This window comes from Zalophus californianus, chromosome 4 (genome assembly GCF_009762305.2).
Source record: "Zalophus californianus isolate mZalCal1 chromosome 4, mZalCal1.pri.v2, whole genome shotgun sequence".
Taxonomy (NCBI): domain Eukaryota; kingdom Metazoa; phylum Chordata; class Mammalia; order Carnivora; family Otariidae; genus Zalophus; species Zalophus californianus.
Genome location: NC_045598.1, coordinates 95309138 through 95322633, shown reverse-complemented (window position 1 = coordinate 95322633; position 13496 = coordinate 95309138).

The following is a 13496-nucleotide window of genomic DNA, read 5'->3' as shown; positions in this document are numbered from 1 at the left end:
AAATGGAAGAGATAAGAATGATATGGGGCACCTTGGTGGCTCCGTCGGTTGAGCGTCAGATCTTGGTTTCTGCTCAGGTCATGATCCTGGGGCCGTGAGATGGAGTCCCGCATTGTGGAGTCAGCGTCCCCTCTCCCTCTGCCCCGCCCCTGTGCACACACACTCTATCTCTCAAATAAATAATCTTTTTTTAAAAATAAGAATAATATGATTTTTAAAAAAAAGGAAAGAAGAGAAAAACAACCACTGATTGAGGGTCTACATGTACCAAGTGCTGTAAGTGCATTTCCCCAATCCGCAGATGAGCCTGATTTTGCAGACCAGAAGGTTGACATTCAGAGAAACACAGCTTCGAGATGGCGGGATGTTTCTTGACCCTTCTTTCCCGAACTCCATCCAGAGGCAGGATCTGGTGGTGGCCAGTATTTTGGGTGACAAACACTCTCTTCTACAGCTGCTCCCTCTCGGCCTTCATCTCCTTGTCGATGAAATAAGCTTGAACTAGACCATCTCTCAGGTCCCTGGCAACCCTCATGTGTCTGTGACTTCTGATCCATGGGAATTTTAAGCGTCGATGACTGGTCCAGGTAGTGTTTGCTAACGGAACACTGATGAGGAGCAGTCCCTCGGGTAGGGAGTTGCCTCGCAGGGAGTGGGGTCTAAGTGTACCTGGTGAATGGGTGGGGGGGCAGGAGAGGGTGTTCCAGGCGGACGAAATGCAAATGCAGGGCCTGGAAGGGGCGGGGGGGGGGGGACACATGGGGACAGTAAGGAGAACGTGACTGGAGCGGGGGCCCTGTGTCCATGTCCAGGGAGCAGAGACGACACTGGAAACATACTCTGACTTTAGCTTCGGAGAAGCAGCACTCTGTGGGGGATGTTAAGCACAGGAAGTGTGAGATGACACAGTATCTAAGGAAGATGAATCTAGTTACTTGCAGTCATGGGGGAAAACACGCAGTGCGGACAATCACAAATGACAGATTATTAGAAAACAGTGTGGCAGACTCTGGAACGTCCTCAATCTGTGGTCTTCAAGTGATAATCTTTAGAACTTGAGGGCTGCCGGGAATGGCCTCGGGGACAGTGAGTGGGGCAAGGGCAGGTGGAGGGAAGGCAGGGCCGGGTACCCTCTCTCACTTCGGTCTGGACTGCAACAGCACGACTTGTGCTGGACGGCTACCTGGGAGTTCCAGATCAAATGTATTTTGAAACCAGGATTCAACAGACCTCAGTTAGCCAAACAAATGTGTCAGGAGGGGGTTGTTTGAGGATAATTTGCTGGGCACTCCTCTGATTGAGGGGACTGCACATTTTCACTCCCTGCACCAACCAGATGCAATGGACTTTCGACTATTAGGCCCCGAGGGCCTGCCTCAGGCCCTGCCAGGACCTCACTTGCTCACTTCCCCTCCTGGTAGACCCCACCAAAGTGGCTTTGAGTAGGGCACTGTCTCTTCCTACCCTTCATTGTTTGTCACCCTAAGCAAACATTCAAGAGCATTTCACTCTGTAAACCTGGACCAGGGTCACCAAAACAGCCAAGTTGGGGAAGTTACACAGGTTCTAGATTCTTACGGATATTTTGGCTGAATCCCCTGGCTACTGGCATCTTCGCAAGAGATAATAACGGCCAAATTCTGCCCTCCATGGTTAGTCTTCAATAATCTCATTAACAGTCTCTTCCTACCACCTGCTCTTGGCTGCCCTCCCCTCCCCTCAGGTGTCCCTCACCCCCTGCCCCACATGGCGGGGCTCCCTTTGAAGACTTCCTCATGGTTGTGCTTCCACCCACTACTCCGTGCATGACCTTCTGCTAGGCGTTCTGGTTATCTGTTACTGCCTAACAAATCACCCAAAACTGAAAGGCTTAAAAAAACAATCCTGTGTTCTCTCTCACGGTTTCTGTTGGGCAGGAAGCAGGGAAGGACTCAGCTGGGCGAGTCTGGTGCAGGGTCAGTTGCCATCATACGTCAGCTGGGGCAGGAGGACCCACTTCCGAGGTGGCTCCCCTCACAGGACTGGCAAATTGTTGCTGGCTCTTGGTGGGCAACTCACTTCCTTTCCAGGTGGGCCACTCCACATTGCTACTTGAGTGTCTGCATGGGGTGGCGGCTGGCCTCCGCCAGAGTGAGGAAGCCAACAGACCAAGCCAGGTGTTTCGATGACTTTTATGGCCTACCTTGAGGGTCATACACTATGCCTTCTACGTTATTTTCCTGGTCGCACAGGACAAGCTCGGATTCAGTGTGAAAGGAGATATACAAGAAGGCAAGGATCATTGGAGGCTGGCCCAGCCCACAATAGAAAGGTCAGAAGAGGGGTCCCTGCTTGAGCCATTAAGTGGTTTGCAACTTCTTATCTCGGGGGGCGGGGAGAAATCTTACATACTTGTACCTGTAATATTAAAGGGATAAATAACAATGACAAGGCAGATAGCACATGCCCTGGAATGCAACCTACATATTGAATGAGCAAGATAGATAAAGACTCTGCCCTCTTGGAGCTGATAATCTAGCAGGAACAGGAATGACAGGTTTCACATAAATTATTGCACTTGGAATAAAATCCTGTCTCCTTAACCTTGGCCCTGTCCATTCTTTTCATCTACTACTCATCTCCTTTGTCATGGAGTTTCAACCACTCACCTTTTCTCCAATCCTCCAACAGACTAAGCCCCTCCCTGTCTCAGGGCCTTTGCACTTGCTATGCCCTCGAACCCTCTCCAGGTCTTTCGAGCCATCCAGGTCTGTGCACTTAGTTGCCACCTGATCTTTTCTTGTGTATTTGTCACCGCCCCACCCCTGACTAGAACGTAAGCTGCATGCGAACAGAGACTGTGAAATCTCCCTCACTGCTGTGTGCCCAGCCCCACGTGGATAGCACTTATGACAGAGTAAGTGATGATGTATGCTGTAATGAGTGAATGAAGTACCCACTTTCAGGCCATGTTCTAAAATCATGTAAGGGGTGCCTGGGTGGCTCAGATGGTTAAGCGTTTGCCTTTGGCTCAGGTCATGATCCCAGGGTCCTGGGATCGAGTCCTGCATTGGGCTCCCTGCTCCTTGGGAGCCTGCTTCTCCCTCTGCCTCTCTCTCTTTCTCTCTCTCTGTCTCTCATGAATAAATAAATAAAATCTTTAAAAAAATAAAATAAAATCATGTAAGATTCTCCCTCGAGGATATTGAAAACATAAGTGCCAGCCCTGCCACTTGGCCATCTCATAATCCAAACCAAGGCCGGTGAATTGCGGACTCCTTGATGTGGAGCAAATAGCGCATGTCTGCCCCACCTGCTTTTTCACTCACTTCCGGACTCGGGTGATCCGGCTCAGGCTGACTGTGTTCTTTGTTCTTCTCCTCAGGGATGGTCCTCAACCTCTGACTACCTTCACTTGGCTTCCTGAACAACTTCTCTCTCCTCCAGAGAAAGGGCGATTCCAGCCCTGTTTTGCTGGACTCACACGTGGGTCTTCAGCATTCCTGGGCAATAAAAATATTTAAAACAGTTGCTCATGAACATCCCCGCTCTCCTGCTTTTCAGGAGAAAGAACATGACAAACGGAGACCCCGCACATATTTATTTTGAAAATAGGGTTTTTAATTTGCCAGCACACGGACGCTGCTGGTCTGCAGGTCATTTCACCTGCTGTGGCGCGTGATTAGTGAGGCCTTTTCTCTCTGGGTGGTGGTGCCAGCTAATGGATTCGCACTCCCTGTGTGTGTTTATCTTCAGTTAATTAAAATTTTGCCAAGTCTTCCTCGCAGCGCCTGTGCCCAGCAAGGCTGAGCCTTGGTTTGTGGCACTGATCCGGGCTGGCAGGCTGGGAGAGGGCGGTCATCCTATTAAATATTATTCCAAAAGGGCAATCAGGCCTGTGGCCTTCCACCCCTGAGCTTCTCTCACTGGGAAGTCACAGATCGATGCCAAAGCTCAAGGCCTGTGACAACTATCCCTGCCAGGCCTGAGTCAGCGTCAGTTGCAATTTTTCAGAACTGTTATTTGACCATAAATCTGAGCAGGATTCTGGGAGATCTCTCTTAAAAACGGAATGAACTACACGTACATCCATCTTTGAAGGGGATGTTAACCGTCATGTGAAACTGTGACTTATCAATGATAAACAGGCCAATTTGCCAGCATTAATTTTGAAGTTACGGGTCAGGTTAAGCCTAGCACTTCAGATGTTAGTTTTGAACATCTGCCTTCGCCAGGAATGGGGGACGATATTAAGGACTGAGCTGGCACTCAAGAGTTCCATTGCCCCATTTTTGAAAATGTGGAAGTTGCTCCCCACAACTTTACCTTCCCATCCCCCCTTCCTTCAATCACTGTTAGGTCCTAGCTGTGGAATCACTTCTGCAGACAGCTTTGCCAGCAAACTTGAAAGAGAAGAGCACTCTTTTGTGGGTTGAATCGTGTCTCCCAAAACAGTAAGTTGAAGTCCTCATCCCCAGGACTGGTGACAGTGACCTTATTTGGAACTAGAGTCTTTGCAGGTGTGATTAGTTAAGATGAGGTCATCCTGGATTGGGTGGGCCTGATCCAAAGGTTGGTGTCCTTATAAGAGGTAACGGAGATAAAGAGACACACAGGGGGACCACCATGTGATGTCAGAGGCAGAGATTGGAGTGATGTGTTTCCAGCCAAGGAAACACCAAGGATTGCTGGCAATACCAGAAACTAGGAAGAGGCAAGGAAAGATCTTCCCCTAGAGCATTCAGAGATCATTGCCCTGCCAGCAATTTTTTTATTTCCAGCCTCTAGAACCAAGAGGATAAATGTGAATTGTTTTGAGCCACCATGTGAGTGGAACTTTGCTACAGCGGCTCCGGGAAACTAAAACACACTCAACTCAAGACCCTACTGCTGACCGCCTTCACTGACTTGCCTCTCTGCCAATCCCACTGATGCGCTTGATCACCCTGATTCCCTTCTCTTCCTGGGAGGTTTTCTACAATGAAGTCCCACCTTGCTGGAAGGCTTAGGAAGTGGGACATCAGGCTAAGAAGAAAACCTCATCACATCTCATGTTTTACCGATGAATTTTGAAACATCTCAGTCCACATTCTAGTGTAAGCGGAAGGCAGTGTACATAATAAGATGGCTCTTTGATGATGGAAGATGCCACTCTGCCTCAGGGGTCATCGCTCCAAATTCAAGTTTCCCTGGCTGGCATCACAGATCCACAGAGAGTGAGGCTTTGTCATGACTTTGTACTGGTCCCAGCACATACTCTGCAAATTGAATTCTTACTATCACATTCCTGACTTACTCTTTGTCTCTCCTAAAAAACAAATGTAACAACAACAAAACTAGCAACCAAGATTCTACAAAATTCTGTTGTCTTGAGATAGCTGTGGGAAGGGATATTGAAGTTGAGGTCACAAACTTGGACCTGAATTCCAGCTCTGCCCATCCTCACAATGGGTTTGCCAAGGGAGTATGATCATCCCCCATTCACCTGTGGCGGGATGGACTGAGGCCACCCCATCCCACCTGCAGAGAGACACAGTCAAGAAGAGGAGTTTCGGCTTGGTCTTTGTTTTGCTGAGTGGGGCGCACTGGCTGAGGGTAGGCGTGAACTGCTCTGGACAACAAAAGGGGTTTTAAGAAGTCCCAGAGGTGAAGAGAAGGAAAGAGAGAGAAAATGATTGGCAGGGAAGAGGAACTTGGGAGATGTCTGATGGAGGATTTGATTTAATTTCTATTGTGTGGTGTGTGACCTGTATCTTCTTCCCCATATCCCCCCAAAAGATTTCTAGTTAATACATTATGGAATTGGATCTGCTTTGGGAGGTGGGCATCAGACAAGGAACAAAGACCACCCATGAGGATCCAATCAGCTGATGAGGGGCTGATTAGGAGCTGAAGCTCAGAGACATTGAGTGCCTTGCTCAGGGTGACGCAGCCTTAGGTTCTGAAGTCAGATCTGTGTGACTCCACACCTGTGTTCTTTCCTCTAACATAGGGTGGACTTACCAAATGATTTCAAGCCCAGGAAGTAGTCCAGATTGAAAATTAAAATATTCCAAGATTAGAGGGTGCCTGGGTGGCTCAGTCAGTTAAGTGTCTGCCTTTGGCTCAGGTCATGTCTTGGGGTCCTGGGATGGAACCCCAAGTCGTGCTCAGCAGGGAGTCTGCTTCTCCCTCTCCCTTTGCCCCTCCCCCTGCTCATGCACTCTCTCTCTCTCAAATAGTCATCTCTAAAAACTAAATAAATAAAATAAATCAAAATTATTTGTATAAATGCCCTGAATGACAAACAATAATAACTTACTAACTGTAGTTTTCATATGACTAGAGCTTTGCCGTCCAGAGAAATACCTTCTGTTTATTGAGCATTTACTAAATGCCAAGCTCCTTCATGTGCATGATGTGATCTAATCTTCTGAGTAGGCCTGAGAGGCAGACATTTTTATCCTCATTTCACAAATGAGGAAACATTAAAGTGTGGCTAGCCCAGGTCATTGCTGGGAAGCAGCAGACCCAAGACCTAAGTGCCAAAAATAGTTTCTCGTTTATTTACTTCCTGAGTAGGTAATACACACACATGCCACGATGTTTACCAAGGAAAAGGCCAACAGTGAAAAGTGTCTGTGTCTTCCTCCGACCAGGCTCCCTCCACTGCCACGCTCAGATCACCCACTCTGTCCGGTTCTTGAGTGTCCTTCCAAGATATCCTTGGTATTTACAAGTATGACTACGTTCTTCTGATAGCACAGTTACCTCCCTTGGGGAAAAAGGACATTTGAAGTTAACCTGAGGAGACAATGCCTTCTTTCAGCCCTCCTGGTAAGCCTCTGTTTAAACCTTTGGAGCTCAAATACCAAATGGAGTATGTTTTTGTGTTTTCCTGGGAGCTGGTGGGATGTACTGAAAAGAGCATTCAAGTCCATACCCAGAGCAGGTGACATCACCTCTTGGAACCACTTCTGAGTCTCAGAAATGGAGACACATGTCCCACCAACCTGCTGTGAGGATGGTAGAAAAGAGAAGAAAGGTAAAACATCTGGTGCATCTGGCATCTTCCTTCTCCTCCTGAAGGAGAGCCTAGAGTTTCCCCCATGCTCCTTTCAGAACACAGAGAAAAGGAAAAGCAAACACCCAAATCTACACGCTGTTTAATGATCAGCTTTGACCTAATTCTACTTCAGAGCGTTTCTGTCTCCTTCCTACCTCCCACCACCTCCCACCCAGCTGCCAAGTATAGAGAATACATGAAAACTTGGGCCAAATGGGAACCTGGAATGTTCAAGCCTTTGAGATAGCAGCTGTTTGTTTGTTCATGTATTACCCTGTTTGTGCCCCTGTCTTGTTTGATTACAAGAACCCGTGGGGAGGAAGAATCCTCTGCGCTTTGGTCTACATGGTTCTCTTCCACATTCCGTTCTCGTTCACAATGCTGTGAAAACAACGAAACCGTGGTTCAGAGGTTCATGCTTTGGCTGGGAGGCATGAGGCAGAAATGGGGCTAGAACCCAGGTCTCCTCCCTGATCACCTCGCCTCCCACTGTCTCTAAAAGTTCTTGATGGGTCATCGCTAATGCATCAGTTAGGACGCGCTGGGCTGCCAGCAACAGAAAATCCAAGTCGCACTTGCTCATGTAACTGGAAATCTAGAGGTTGGACGGCTTCAGGATCAGCAAGACAGTGACTCTGCACTCCTTCTCTGCTCCCCTCTTGCTTTCTTCCCCTCCTCTGTGTACTGGCTTCATTTTCAGGCTGGCTTCCCTCATGCCGGATGACTTATTGTACTCCAGACTCCACATCAACACATCACAACGTGCAGAGAAAAGAGTCTCTTCTTGTGTCCCTTTTACGAATAAGGACGATTCTTTATAAGAAGCCCCAAGAAACAACCCCCTTGCGCCTCATTTTCTCAAACTGGAACAAATCTTGCGGCAGACATCTGTCATACTTGTGGTCACTCGGGCTCTTTTGAACACTCATCCTTTGTTAGGACAAGTTCAAAATTATAAGTTCCACCTCTCCAAGGTAGAAGCCAGATTTGGCTCTTCCTTGTTAGGACAAGTTTGAAATTATCAGTCCCACCTCCCCAAAGCAGGAGCCAGACTTTGTTCTCCTGACACAGCCACGGGTCTTTTACTCAAGAGTTAGTGGTGCAAGAAGAAAAGCATGGAGTATGCCTTCTCCTTCTGCCCCTCCCCTCCGCTCCCCCTGCACACCTGCCTCACACACACACACACACACACACACACACACACACACACACACACGGAGGCATTAATGGCTGCTGAGTAAAGTCAAGTTCCCGGCCCAGAAACAGCTGGAAGGCAGTCAGTAGCACGTGCATCCAGATCTTGGTGTTGGTGGCTGTTTTCTTGTCAGCTCTGACCTGTGGAACGGTTTGGGCCAGCTGGGCCTGGAGCCTGGCTTTCCAGCTCTCCCTATGATCTTGTGAGCCACCCATTGTCCTTTCTATAAACTTTGGAAGTGCCGAACCACCCAGACTCGGCTTCTGTTGTTGCAGCTAAGAACCTGCCTGATGCACACACCCGTTCCTGAGCACATGGCTAGGGCTGGGCCTGCGCCCTTCGCTGACCCACGTACACCTGAGTTCCTGAGCCAATGGGCGGCGAGAGTGTTGGGATTTCCCTTACGCCAGTCAAGACCAGCTCTGAAGTTCAGGGTGCGGTCAGCTTCCCAGGAGGCACAGGGGGACATACGGGAAACCTAAACAAAAACTGGGATTGCGTGAGAAAAGGTGGGATGCCTGCTTCGTGGGCAGCCCACAACATCGCCGAGCCGTTCTGTGTGAGAAGCTCTCTGGCTGACCACCTTCACCCTCAAGCAACTCTATGAGGTAGGTGTCACCCCCACCTTATAGTCGTGGAAACAGCCACGGAGACATTAAGTAACAAGATGATAGAACTCACAGGGTGGAATTCAAACCAGGTCTCTTTGACTCCAAAGTCGCTTGTACGTTTATACACCGATTCTTTTCATTCACAGGTCTGTGGCTTAGCTGTGGCTCTCTCGAGTTTGGCTCCAGCTGCCAGTTGGGTTCAGGTTGGCTTCATGAACTTCCTCAGTTTTCTTGGACCCGTGGTTACTCAGTGGCCACCCAGATTCTCGAGGTGATGAGGAAATGTTCTGAAACTGGATTGTGCTGTTGGTCGCACAACTCTGTGAATTCACTAAAACCCACTAAATGATACACTTTTGAAGGGTTGAATTTTATGGTATGTGAGTTATATCTCAATAAAACTTTTATTTAAAAATAAAAGAACACTAATCAAAGCATCTTCTAGTGGAGGGAGCCCAGTGAAGGCAGGTGGCCCGGGTTGCTCAGAGGAACACCACCTGGAGATTCTGAGGATTTGGTTGTAATCCTGGGTCTGTTTCTTGCCAACCTTAAACATCACTCTTTTGGACCTCTGTTCCTTCATCACTAATGGGAAGAGGCTTATTAGATCAATGCTTCCCAAGCTTTCCTCATTTGTGAGCCCCCTACATTACTTTATTATTTTTTAATTAACATATAGTGTATTATTGGTTTCAAAGGTAGAGGTCTGTGATTCATCAGTCTTATATAATATCCAGTGCTCACTACATCATGTGCCCTCCCCAGTGTCCATCACCCAGTCACCCCATCCCTCCAAACCCCTCCCCTCCAGCAACCCTCAATTTGTTTCCTGTGATTAAGAGTCTCTTATGGTTTGTCTCCCTCTCTGGTTTCGTCTTGTTTCATTTTTCCCTCTCTTCCCCTGTGATCCTCTGCCTTGTTTCTTAAATTCCACATATCAGTGGGATCATATGATAATTGTCTTTCTCTGATTGACTTATTTCACTTAGCATAATACCCTCTAGTTCCATCCACGTTGTTGCAAATGGCAGGATTTCATTTTTGATGGCTCCATAGTATTCCATTGTATATATATATATACCACATCTTTATCCATTCACCTTCATGATTTTTGTTCTATCACTGTGCCAACCGATTATTTACTGATTATTGTTTACCGACTTTTTAAAATTAATTCACTTTTTTTTAACCTAACATCATTCTAAACAAAAACATTCATAAAATCACGGGTTTGCTGGGCTGCTTGTATTTTCCCCAAACACATTAAAATCAACGATAGATAGCGAACTTAGAAATGTTCCTCCACTCCCCATGTCACCAGTCTTATTCCTCCCATTTGGGAACCCTGACTGAGAGGTCTCCAAGGCTTGTCTACAAACTAGCTCACCGGGGAGAAGACAAGCTCTGCCTTTGCTCCTCCATCAACCAACCAATGTGGACACTTAATCATTGCTTCTTAGGACTCGGCCTTGCCTGTGGCCTAACCTTGCTCTGGCTGTGGGGATTCCTGGTCTGATCCAAGAGGAGGACTGTCCCAAGGCTGACTCTATTTAGTAACCCAACTGCAAGTCCCAGGAGGTGCCCACTGAATAACCAAAGAGAGTCAGCCACGCTGGGGATGGTTATTGTTATTCTCATTTTGCAGAGTGGGAAGATGATCTCAGAAACATTAATATCCCAGAAAAGGAAGAGGCAGGATTGGAAACCAGATCTTTTCTTAATCCCCATAGTTTTGTAACTGTATCATAATAGGTGCTGGGGCTGGACATTTTGGGGTGGATGTACTTGCAGTCCCCATGAAATCAGTCAATGCACGTAACTGCCACCTTTGCCTGTGGGTGGGATCCACCTGGAGGAAGGGGACGCAAGTGTGGCTTCCAAGATAAAAGCCATATCCACTGAATTTCTAGTATTTCTAAGTATCAGCGACAAACAGTAACAATCTCCCCGGACCTCCTCCATTGTGCACATCCCACTTTTAGCTGCTAGTGCAAAATCTCTATTCCTGCTAGTCATAGACCATGTCTTTCTCATTAATTGCTGCATCTGCCACACTCAGCCCAGTATTTGGCACAGAGTAGGCCCCTGAGAAGTCTGAGTGTAATTCACTAGTAGCCCCTCGCCTCAAAGATCCTCTAGCCCAGGGAGGAATGGGGTAGGCTAAGTCAAGCCCACAGACAAGGGGCAGGATTCACACTGTGTCCAGGCGACTGCTCGGCAGGCAGGAGGACACTGGTAAGCCCATCAGCCATGTACCCCACATGATCGACACATGTCCACATCCCCTGCCCTGGAGCAGGCTGCAGCTGCCACCTGAGTCCATCTGTGGAGGTGGTTTCAATCTGTCCAGATAGGAGAGCAGAGCAAGGATGCATTTATTCTAGCCAACAAATAACTACTGATGAGCAGCCCCATACCAGCCCCATACCAGGCACTGTGAAGGCAACAAACGGCCTGCAGTGAGCCCCATGCAGGGCTCCCAAGTACAGAAACCACCAGCCTAGGCCTGCCAATTCTCTGAGCCCTGTTCTTGCCACAAGAGCATGGCCTTCCAAAAGAGGTGCCCTTGCTGCCAGAATTAGGAGCTTTCTTCCAGCAGCATGTTCTAGAAGGCTGCAACTGGGATTTCGTATGAGGGGCCGGCGGTGGGCTAGATGTGCGGCTATAATGGAAACAGGACCCATCCTGCCCTAGGGAGCTTCAGTATCTAGATGAGATGGTGGGGGAGGGGAGGATAAGAAGGACCTGCTTGCAGAGACCTAGACCAGTGTCTGGGAACCTGGGAGAGAGGAAGCCACAGGCAGAGGGAGGGAAGAGCACCTGGGTTAGGGTTAGGGTTAGGGTTAGGGTTAGGGTTGGGGCACCTGGAGCGCTCTCTCCGGGGCTTCAGTAACCTGGGGCTTTCTGGCTGGTCCTTGTCACGGGATGGGGCACTGCTCCCTAATGTAACAAGCCCAGCAGCTCCTTCTGCAGCCCCCGCCCCTCTTTGGACCTGCAAGAACAATGGACACGAAGGCTTTCTGGGTTTTGCTTCCTGCCTTCAGAAATCTTTCCCCATGAGGAAACTGAGCACCAGGGTGTGCCCCCCTGGAATGTCTACGCTCCCTTGTGCAGACTGTGCCACTATGGCTACAGTCACCCAGCCCATCCGGGGGCATTTTCAGTTATCCGGGCAGATCAAGGACAGAGAACCAGGCTAAAGAGCTTTGGGGAAGCTTAAGGAGATGATATACGATAATGGTTGGTCTACACAAGGTGGCTCAACCTCAGCACTATTAATGTTTGGGCCAGATCATCCTTTTTTTGGGGTGGGGGGGCCTGTCCTGTGCACCGTAGGATGTTTAGCAGTGTCCCTGACCTCGACTCACTACATAATACAAGGAACTCCCCAGTGGTGACTACCAAAAACGCCTCCAGACATTTCCTATGTCCCCTGGGCGTAAAAATCATCCCTTGTTAAGAACCACTGGTGTACAGGCTTGGAGTTTGCATCCCGGCTCTACCATCTGCCAGCTGTGTCAGCACAGCAAGTTAGTTAACTGCTAATCTGTGCCTCAGTTTTCCTATCAGTAAAATGGGGATAATAATAACTTCCTCATAAGATCACTGTGAAATAAGTTAATACTTGTAAAGAACAGTGTCTAGCACATAATAAGCACTCAATAGACGTCAGCTATTGTTCCTACCATAGAAACCAAATTGCATCATCCAAGTGCAGTAATCCAAGCTACACCTTTTTTGGACTTTTGCTGGCCTGTTTTAATTTCCCTTATATAAATGTGATTTTTTTTTTCAGAAGTTGATTTTAAACACTATTCTAGTCTGTTCGTCATCTGAACTATTAATTGTAATTAAAATTTACTGCTAATGAGAAAAAAAAGAAACCAAACTGCAGATAAAGTGGATGGTCAGAAAGACTGCTCCATAAATACACGTTGAGTACACAAACAAGAAATTTAATTCAGTCATTCATTTTCTGCCCCGCTTATTTCTCATAAATTATTTGAGGCAGCTTAAAATAAAAGCACAGAGTACCTGAGTGGCTCAGTCAGTTAAGCATCTGCCTTCCGCTCAGGTCATGATCCCAGGGTCCTGGAATCCAGTCCTACATTGGGCTCCCTGCTCAGCAGGAAACCTGCTTCTCCCTCTCCCTCTGCCTGCCACTCCCCTTGCTTGTGCTCTCTCACTCTTTCTCTCTCTCTCTCTCTGTCAAATATATAAATAAAATCTTTAAAAAATAAAAATAAAATAAAACAAAATAAAAGCATACACCAATGGAAAATTCAAAAAATTTTACAACCCAAGGGTAAATAATTTTAATACTTGAAAATTCACACAAATCAAGAAATGAATCCCTAATATCACCTAGATTAATAAGGACAGGCGATAAACACAAAAGTTTATAGGAGAAAATAACAACATGGAAAAATGCTCAACAAAGACGTAAGAATTTAAATAGCAACCAAAAATAACCTGTTAAAAATGTCAGATTAGCAGAAGATGGTGAAACTGGCACTCATATATTATAGTTAGAAACATGGCAAATTAAAATTAATTCAGAGATCAATAACCATTAAAACTGGAGGAAAAACTGAAGAGAGGAGTTAATTTTGTCATTAACTCAAAAATGAGACAAGAGTGTTCCCTTAAGCAACAGATAGAATCC